Source organism: Rutidosis leptorrhynchoides, chromosome 1 (genome assembly GCF_046630445.1).
Source record: "Rutidosis leptorrhynchoides isolate AG116_Rl617_1_P2 chromosome 1, CSIRO_AGI_Rlap_v1, whole genome shotgun sequence".
In the NCBI taxonomy this organism is placed as follows: Eukaryota; Viridiplantae; Streptophyta; class Magnoliopsida; order Asterales; family Asteraceae; genus Rutidosis; species Rutidosis leptorrhynchoides.
In genome coordinates this window covers 527,001,830-527,012,439 of record NC_092333.1, presented here as the reverse complement: position 1 = coordinate 527,012,439, position 10,610 = coordinate 527,001,830, and positions in this window count along the sequence as shown.

Below are 10,610 nucleotides of genomic sequence, written 5' to 3'. Positions count from 1 at the left end.
CTTGCTACAACACTTATAGGCAGTGTACCTAATCGTACAGTAGTGTAGTTTTTAGTAAGTCCGGTTCGTTCCACAGGGAAATCTTTAAACAAAGCTCAACGCTATATTAGTTTACTTTTATAAAAATACAAATATATATATAAGTAATATTATTATTATAAAGGGGGGTTTTTACCGTTTAATGACCGGTTTGTCGATTTTAAGACTTTAGTCGCAGTTAAAACCTAATGTAAAATATAAAATAAATAAAAGACGTAATTTAAAGCGTAAAGTAAATAACAATAATGAAATTGCGAATAATAAAAGTGCGATAAAATAAACTTGCGATAATTAAAAAGTACGATAATTAAAAGTGCGAATAAATAAAAATAAATAAAAGTGCGATAATTAGAAGTGCAATTAAATATAAAATAAAGGAAATTAAATATGAAATAAAAGAATTATGCTTATTTAAACTTCCGTAACCATGATGTTTGACGTGTTGATTTTAGTTTTATGCCCATGGGTTAATTGTCCTTTGTCCTGGATTATTCAATATGTCCGTCTAGTTTTTGTCCATAACAGTCCATCAGTCATAAATATAAATTGCAAGTGTCCTTGTCAAATTATTATTATACCCGAAGTTAAATATTCCAACTAATTGGGGATTCGAATTGTAACAAGGTTTTAATACTTTGTTTAATGAATACACCAGGTTATCGACTGCGTGTAAACCAAGGTTTTACTACTTTGTTAACAATTACACCAATTACCCTTGAATGTAATTTCACCCCTGTTTTAATTATTCTAGTGGCTATTAATCCATTCCCGTGTCCGGTTAAATGAACGATTATTCGTACATATAAATACCCCGCCCATCGTGTCCGATCTAGTGTATATGGTAATTTATAGGGACGCCCAATTGTAAATCTTTATATTAACATTAACAAACTTTCATTTAGTTAAACAAATATAAAGCCCATTAATAGCCCATAGTCTAATTTCCACAAGTGTCGTTCTTTTGTCCAAACCCCAATTATGGTACAAAGCCCAATTACCCAATTTTAGTAATTAGCCCAACATCATGATTACTTCGTTTTAAATAAGCATAATAATAACTTAGCTACGAGACATTAATATAAAAAGGTTGAACATAACTTACAATGATTAAAAATAGCGTAGCGTTACACGGACAGAATTTCGACTTACACCCTTACAACATTCGCTAACATACCCTTATTATTAGAATTAAAATTAAAATTAAAATATAAATTATATATATATATATATAAGTTTTACGTATGAATGAGGAAGAAAAGATGATGAATTTTGATCAGAATTCGGTTGGCTTTATAGCCAGAGTTGATTTTTGGGGCTCCGCGACTCGCGGCAAAAGCCTCTCCAAACTCCGCGAGTCGCGGAGATAGAAATTACAGCTCAGTCCTTGGAGTTTTCTCTGCCGACGGTTTTTAATATATATATATATAATATATATATAATTAATATAATTAATTATATATTATATTATATTTATATACATAGTTAACTTGTAATTTTTAGTCCGTTGCGTCGAGCGTTAAGAGTTGACTCTGGTCCCGGTTCCGGATTTTCGAACGTCCTCGCGTACAATTTAATATCTTGTACTTTGCGTTTTGAATCTTGTACTTTTGTAATTTCAAGACGTTTCTTATCAATAATTGGAACCTTTTTGATTGTCTTTTGTACTTTTGAGCTTTTTGGTCGTTTGCGTCTTCAATTCGTCGAATCTGTCTTTTGTCTTCACCTTTTATTATTTAAACGAATATCACTTGTAAATAGAACAATTGCAACTAAAAGCTTGTCTTTCTTGAGGAATAATGCTATGAAATATATGTTCGTTTTTAGCATTATCAACAGGCATGCATACCATTTCATAATATCCACTATCCAACTATAAATTGATTTAATAATAATCTTTGATGAACTCAATGACTCGAATGCAACGTTCTTCGAAATATGCTATGAAAGACTCCAAGTAATATCTTTAAAATGAGCAAATGCACAGCGGAAGATTTCTTTAACACCTGAGAATAAACATGCTTTAAAGTGTCAACCAAAAGGTTGGTGAGTTCATTAGTTTATCATAATCATTTATTTCCATCATTTTAATAGACCACAAGAATTTCATTTCCAGTTCTCATAAATATACGTCCCATGCATAGAGACAAAAATAATCATTCATATGGTGAACACTTGGTAACCGACATTAACAATATGCATATAAGAATATCCCCTATCATTCCGGGATCCTCCTTCGGACATGATATAAATTTCGAAGTACTAAAGCATCCGGTACTTTAGATGGGGTTTGTTAGGCCCAATAGATCTATCTTTAGGATTCGCGTCAATTAGGGTGTATGTTCCCTAATTCTTAGATTACCAGACTTTGATAAAAAGGGGCATATTCGATTTCGATAATTCAACCATAGAATGTAGTTTCAATTACTTGTGTCTATTTCGTCAAACATTTATAAAAGCGCATGTATTCTCAGTCCCAAAAATATAAAGGGTAAAAAGGCAAATGAAACTCACCATACTGTATTTCGTAGTAAAAATACATATAACGTCATTGAACAAGTGCAAGGTTGGCCTCGGATTCACGAACCTATATTAATTATATATATTTATATGTTGGTCAATATTTGTATAGCAATTTAGGTCAGGTCATAGTGTAATCCTATCATATAGCTCGAGTCTGACTCTACAGTATAGTAACATGTTATATTACTCATGCTCAATTAAGATTCTAGTAAAAGGTGACGTGTGAAACAACGTAACACAAATGGTTTCATAATCATAAAATAGTATTTTAGGTTTTTTTTTTTTTTTTTTTTTTTTTTTAGAGAAAATCAACACAAAAAGTTAACTGAAAAGTTAACAGGAAAAGTCAAAGTTCAAAGTCAAAAGTCAAAGGTTAAAGTCAAAAGTCAAAGGTCAAAGTAAAAATGAGGTCGCATGCAAATATATAATAACTTATACAAAAATGATTTTCAGTCAAACATGACTAAACGGGCCACTTCAGCTATTTTTAAAAAAATTATCGGAACTCCGATTGATAAACGGCCAAAGATAAAAGTTACACATTACCAAAAAAATTAAGCATAAATATTACAGAAGTAAACTAAACCTAGACAACTCGTAGTTGCCAACGCGTTTTCGGCGTTTCAAAGTTAATTTTTCAGCTTTAATAAATTTACAAAAGTGACCGAGTAGCCTACTTTGGAGATTTTTAGAAAATTCCTCAAAACTCGTATTGACAAACGGTCAAAGCCTGCAAATTCTCGTTACCACAAAGATATAACATGATTTTTGGCAAGAGTAAACACATATCAGGCCGACCATGACAACTGATACAAAACTGACATTTTTAAATAAAAAAGTTTCAGCTCTTTTTAGAATTTTAAAATGTGACCAAACCGTCAACTTTGATGATTTTTAGAAAAATCATCGAGACACGAATTGACAAATGGCCAGAGTCGTTTGTTAGATCTTACAGCAAAGAATTCAGTGGTATTTTTTTTTATATATGAAACAACGCAGATCAGCGAGAATTTTAGTTCCCGTTTCGACATTTCATCAAAATTTGCAAAACTTCTTTTGTCCATAACTTGACAACCGTTCAACGAAACGAGACGTGCTTTATATGAAAATTCATCTACTCGACGAGTAGAATCCAAATAACCACTTTTTATAACCCATAAAATTAGTTCACTAATTATCATCAGCAATTTTAATTACGAAATTAATTATGCAATTTGTTTATTTCATAACTTTCTAACCGTTACTTGGATTCAAGTGATTCTTAAACCAAAATTCAACTATTTTTCGCTAGCTTTCCAACGACATGCATATCTTATACCTTATCTCAATCGTATATGTAACTAATTCAGGAATCAACATAACCTATCTAATGGCAATATCAAAAGTACAAGCATGCATAATCCTATATACTCGAGCACTAGTCAGGGATACACTATTAGTATGTAAAAATTAAATTATGAGTACTCACATATCAACATTGAGATTCAATATTGCAGGAAAGGTACGTAAACGCAACGGAGATGATAAACACTATATTGACCTCACGAGCATACCCCTGAACCATACTCAATCACCTCCATAGCTATAACCCATAATTTCCTTAATCCTATCCCACTCGAAAAAACAACTTCGAAATCACTCGGACAGCACTCCGTCGTAATATTTTATGTATACTAATAATATCTTGAGATAATACGGAGTAAATATATATATGTAAATCGATTGAGAGAGTTTAGAGAAAACTATTTTCAAGTTTCTATGAAATAATGAAACCTATTGAATTCTATTTATAATAGATTTTTGAATTATTAAAGTGAATTATTAAAGTATGAATTATTAAAGTGAATTATTAAAGTATGAATTATTAAAGTGTATTATTAAAGTATGAATTATTAAAGTGAATTATTAAAGTATGAATTATTAAAGTGAATTATTAAAGTATAAATTATTAAAGTTAAAGTAAAGTAAAAATAAAGTAAAGGTAAAGTTTAAGTATAGTAAAAGTATAAAACTATGTGCGTATAATACGCGTATAAATATATATAATATTAATTTAAATCGTTATATATATTTAATAAAATAAAATATAAATATCGTTATCTTTATCATACTAGTTAAGTAATGAGTTGTCAAAAGTGGTTCTAGATATTTATAAAAGTTATATACGTTTTAATAATAAAGTTCTTTTTAAACTGAAAACGTTTTTGTACGTTTGAAACTAAATAGATCAATCGAGTCTTTATGAGATTCAATCTTCCACTATCCTTTGTCTAGTTCTCAATGATTGACAATTTGTTCATATTTATAAATCACTTTACCATTTTCCGAATATTGTTAAAATGAAAAGATTTCTCAAATCAACGTGGGCCTTTCAACAGAGACTTGTAATCATAATTTAATATATCTGATAATTCAATCATTTGATCTTATCTTCTAATTCCATTGATAAACATTTTGAAACAGATACAATCATATAAAGTATTTAATCTAATATTTTGTTTACGTTTCAAGTTATAATATATATACACATATACATATATAATCATATTCGTTTAATGGTTCGTGAATCGTTGGAACTTGGTCGAGGTTGAATGAATGTATGAACATAGTTTAAAATTCTTAAAATTTAACTTAACAAATATTGCTTATCGTGTCGGAATCATATAAAGATTAAAGTTTAAATTTGGTTGGAAATTTCCGGGTTGTCACAGCTACTAAGACCCCACAGTGATATTTTTTAATTGCTTTCAGGATAAGGCATTCTTAATTATTGGGGGTAGGCCTATCGGGAGTAACGTCCCCGATACATTTGACCGCGATGTCTTTGTATTACTTAATAATGATTTAAACATGGTGATAAAGTACTGCCAACTTATCATCGGGGCAACAAAACAAACGTTTAGTCTAAAATATCACGAATCAGTACTACTTTTGGATCTGCGTGATCTACTTTTATAACAAATCTTGTGGTCTAAAAACAAACGGTCAAACATATTTGTTAAACCTATGAATTTCACTCAACCTTTTTGGTTGACACTTTTAGCATGTTTGTCTCAGGTACTGAATGATCAGGACCTCTATATCTACTGCTTATGTGATGACTTACTTGGCTAGGATCAAGACTTATCGCATATTTACTTTTCTGCATTTGAACAATTTATAATTCTTGTAAAGACATTATTAATTCTTCCGCTGCGTTTATTCAAATACAATTTGGTTTTATTCATATAGTTATTGTTCTCATTTTATAATATGTTGGTATGTATTATGATATTGAATCACATTTCGCCCAGGCCCTAACTGGGGGTGTGATAGATTGGTATCAGAGCATAACCAGGCTGTTATAGAGAACCAGGATTGCATTTTATGTGTGCCTTACTTGTTAGCTAGGGTACCTTAGCGATCTAGGAAACTATAACCTTTCCTGCCTTAGACTTTAAATCACTTAGGATTACCTTAGAATGTTAAAGCAAAGAGTTCAACCCTACCTCTCATTCTTTACAATCCTAGCTTAAAAATCTAATCAAAATCTCTATCTTAATGTTAGAATGTCAAGCTATCATCAAATAAACAAAATGACTCTTTTCAAACCAGCTGAGAAAGATACTGAAGGATCTTCTACCGAAAAATCAGTTCAAAGCCCACTTTATAGTCCTCCTTCACCACTAATGAACTATAGCCCGAACACTCGTTACAACTCGCGTGGGTCTCCCGAATATTATACAACCCCGAGAAATGAAAGCAAAGGAAAACATCATGCCAATACTGCTGACTCTCATCAACCGATGAATACTCTCAAACGGAATGCTCTTCAAGACCTCCCTAACTACGATAGTGACTTCTCAGGTTATGAGCCTGAAGAAGAGCCTATTAAAGAATCATCTGAAAACTCATCTCGAAAGAGAAAATAACCCGAACCCGCCGCCACTAGAGAAGCCGATCCATTATTTTGTAATAACATGGAACACGTAAGGGTGAAGTCTGATATCCTCAACCTTCAGAGTAGTTGTGAGAAGAATAGGGAGTTTAGTAGACGTCATGTTGCTCGGATAGAAGTGCGTCTAAACAACCTAGAAAAAGAAAACACAATCTTGAAAGAAATCATCAAAGAGTCCTTCGACTCTCAAACTGAAAAGCTAGAAAAACTTGTGAAAAATAACATGGACAAAGTGATGGAGACAGTAATGAAAGTGAAGACTGAGGAAGAACGGAATATCCGTTGGGGAAAGCAATCTCTTGCCTACCTCCAAGAACTAGTTGAGTCTAAGATGAAAATAGAGAAAAACCGAATCAATCATCAACTGGCTATCAAGGATTTCAACAACAACTTTGTCAACAGCCGCATCACTAACCTCTACGATAGTTTTGAATACCTCCACGAGAAACAAAAGGAGAAAAATGAAAAAATAGAGAAATTTATGAAGGAAGCTGAGAACGAGAAAAAGAAGAACTAAAACCTATCTTTTGTTTTCCTATTTTCCATTTACCCATCTATGTAAAGGCTTATGCCTAAACTTTTTCCATTCCAAACTCGTGTAATAAAGGCTTATATAATGCCTCGTTTCCAATAATGTTAAGTGTTTATTTAAGCATATTGTCTTATTCACCTATGTGTGTTGTGCGAACGTTATAAATCATGATTGTAAACTTATAACACCTTGATTCTTCAACTAATAATGTATTTATGTATTGAAGATCAATGGCTCACTCAACTCGTGGCAACAACAACAACAACAATCTTATACCAAATGCCACTCTTTCTACTGAACAATTTCAATTGTTGCTAGCGGCCGCCCAAGGCAATAATAATAACAATCATAATGTTCCTTCTAAAACTTGCTCCTATAAAGATTTTAAGAACTGTAACCCACCCACTTTTAGTGGAAAAGAAGAAGCCGTAGAACTGGTCCGATAGTTTGAAAAGCTAGAATCAATCTTCCGTGTCTGTAACTGCGGAGATAATGATCGAGTGAAGTTTTCCATAAGTTCACTCACTGGCAATGCTATGACATGGTGGACTGCTCATACCAAATCTGTGGGAATAGATAATGCTAATGCTACCCCATGGGATGAACTCAAAGGAATGATGGTCAATAAGTTTTGCCCAAGAAGTCAAGTCCAAAAGCTCGAAGCTGAGTTCTGGGAACTCAGAGTTAAAGGAACCGATATCGAAAGCTATACCAATCGTTTTCTGGAGCTCTGTACCTTATGTCCCGAAATGTTCCCATCTGAAGCCCGCAAGATAGAGCGGTATATAGAGGGTCTACCCGAGGATGTTCAAGGGAATGTGATTTCTGCCGAGAAGGTTACTGTGGATGCTGTGATTCACATGGCACAGAGTTTAATGATGGCTAAACGTAAGAGAGTTTCGGCTAATAAACAAGTCAAAGTTAAAAACGGTGACAATAAGAGGAAATTTGAACCATCTCAGGGTTCAGCTCAAAATGTTAATAAGAAACCGGCGAATGGTACGAGACCCGGTTATCAGGGTACTAGTCCGTTTTGTTCTAGATGTGAAAGGCATCATCCGGGAAAGTGCACTGCTGTGTGTACAATATGTAAGAAGATAGGCCATGCTGCAAAGACTTGTAGAATCCTACCTCAGAATAGAGCCATTGTTCCTGCTAGAGCTCCTCCAACATGCTATACTTGTGGTGAAAAGGGGCATATTAGCCCGAATTGTCCAAAGAAGAAAGATACTCCAGCTACTGGAGCAAATGCTACTGCCAAAGGTCGTGCTTTTGTGATTACTGCTGCAGAAGCCCGTGATGAGGATGAGGTCATTACCGGTACGGACCTCGTCAATAATTGTTATGCCACTATTTAATTTGATACAGGAGCCGATAAGAGTTATGTGTCAAATGAGTTTTGCACCCTCTTTACTGAAAAGCCCCAAACCCTAAAAACCAGACGATTAGTAGCAGTGGCTAATGGGAAGTTAATGAAAGTTGATAAAATATATAAAAACTGCAACCTAATTCTAGCCGATAAGGAATTCAAGATAGACCTTTTGCCGGTCGAGCTAGGTAGTTTCGATGTAGTGGTTGGAATGGATTGGTTAGGTCCATTGAGAGCAGCCATCATGTGTTTCGATAAGACCGTTCAAATTCCGTTAGGAAGTGGAGAAACTCTTATTATCCAAGGCGAACGAAGTTTTTCCAATCTTAATATCATCTCATGTCTTAAAGCCCGTAAGTATCTTGTGAAAGGTTACTCCGCCATACTAGCTCACGTTAAAATGATCAAATTCGAAGAAACGCGTATTGAAAACGTCCCGGTTGTTAAATATTTTCCCGATGTGTTTCCCGAAAATCTCCCTGGTCTTCCACCACCTCGTCAAGTTGAATTTCAAATCGATTTATCTCCAGGTGCTGCACCCATTGCTAAAGTACCGTATCGTTTAGCACCTTCCGAAATGAAGGAACTTTCTAACCAACTCCAAGAACTTTTGGATCTAGGTTTTATTCGTCCAAGTACGTCCCCGTGGGGAGCTCCTGTCTTATTTGTCAAAAAGAAGGATGGTACGTTGAGAATGTGTATTGATTACCGAGAGCTCAACAAGCTTACCATAAAGAACCGTTACCCGTTACCTCACATTGATGATCTATTCGACCAACTTCAAGGGTCAAGCGTTTATTCTAAGATTGATTTAAGATTCGATTATCACCAGCTCAGAGTCAAGGAATCTGACATTCCTAAGACTGCATTCCGCACCCGATACGGACATTACGAATTCTGTGTTATGCCTTTCAGTTTAACCAATGCTCCAGCCGTATTTATGGATCTTATGAACCGTGTTTGCAAGCCTTACCTTGATAAATTCGTTATTGTTTTCATCGACGACATCTTGATCTATTCTAAAAGCGAGAAAGAACATGAGCAACATTTACGATTGATTCTTGAACTCTTAAGAAAAGAACAACTCTACGCAAAATTTTCTAAGTGTGAGTTTTGGCTTAGAACCATACAATTCCTTGGACACGTTGTTGATAGTAAAGGAATACATGTCGATCCAGCTAAACCGTTACCCGTTACCTCACATTGATGATCTATTCGACCAACTTCAAGGGTCAAGCGTTTATTCTAAGATTGATTTAAGATCCGGTTATCACCAGCTCAGAGTCAAGGAATCCGACATTCCTAAGACTGCATTCCGCACCCGATACGGACATTACGAATTCTGTGTTATGCCTTTCGGTTTAACCAATGCTCCAGCCGTATTTATGGATCTTATGAACCGTGTTTGCAAGCCTTACCTTGATAAATTCGTTATTGTTTTCATCGACGACATCTTGATCTATTCTAAAAGCGAGAAAGAACATGAGCAACATTTACGATTGATTCTTGAACTCTTAAGAAAAGAACAACTCTACGCAAAATTTTCTAAGTGTGAGTTTTGGCTTAGAACCATACAATTCCTTGGACACGTTGTTGATAGTAAAGGAATACATGTCGATCCAGCTAAGATTACCGCTATCCAGAACTGGGAGATACCAAAGACTGCGAAGCATATTCGTCAATTTTTGGGACTTGCCGGTTATTATCGGAGATTCATAAAGGATTTTTCCCTTCTTGCCAAACCTCTTACAAAGCTAACTCAAAAAGGGAAGAAGTTTGAGTGGTCCGAAGAACAGGAATCTGCTTTCATGATTCTGAAGGAGAAGTTGACCACAGCCCCGATTCTATCTTTACCTGAAGGTACTGAAGATTTTGTTGTTTACTGTGATGCCTTAAAGTAAGGCTTTGGTTGTGTTTTAATGCAACGTGAAAAGGTTATTGCCTACGCATCTAGACAGTTGAAGAAACACGAGGAGAACTATACCACACACGACCTTGAGTTAGGTGTCGTGGTATTTGCATTAAAGATATGGAGACATTATCTCTATGATACCTATTTTACCGTGTACACTGACCATAAAAGTCTTCGACACATCTTTGATCAAAAACAGCTGAATATGAGGCAAAGCCGATGGCTCGAGACATTGAACGATTATCATTGTGAGCTGAAATATCATCCTGGCAAGGCGAATGTAGTTGCCGATGCCCTTAGC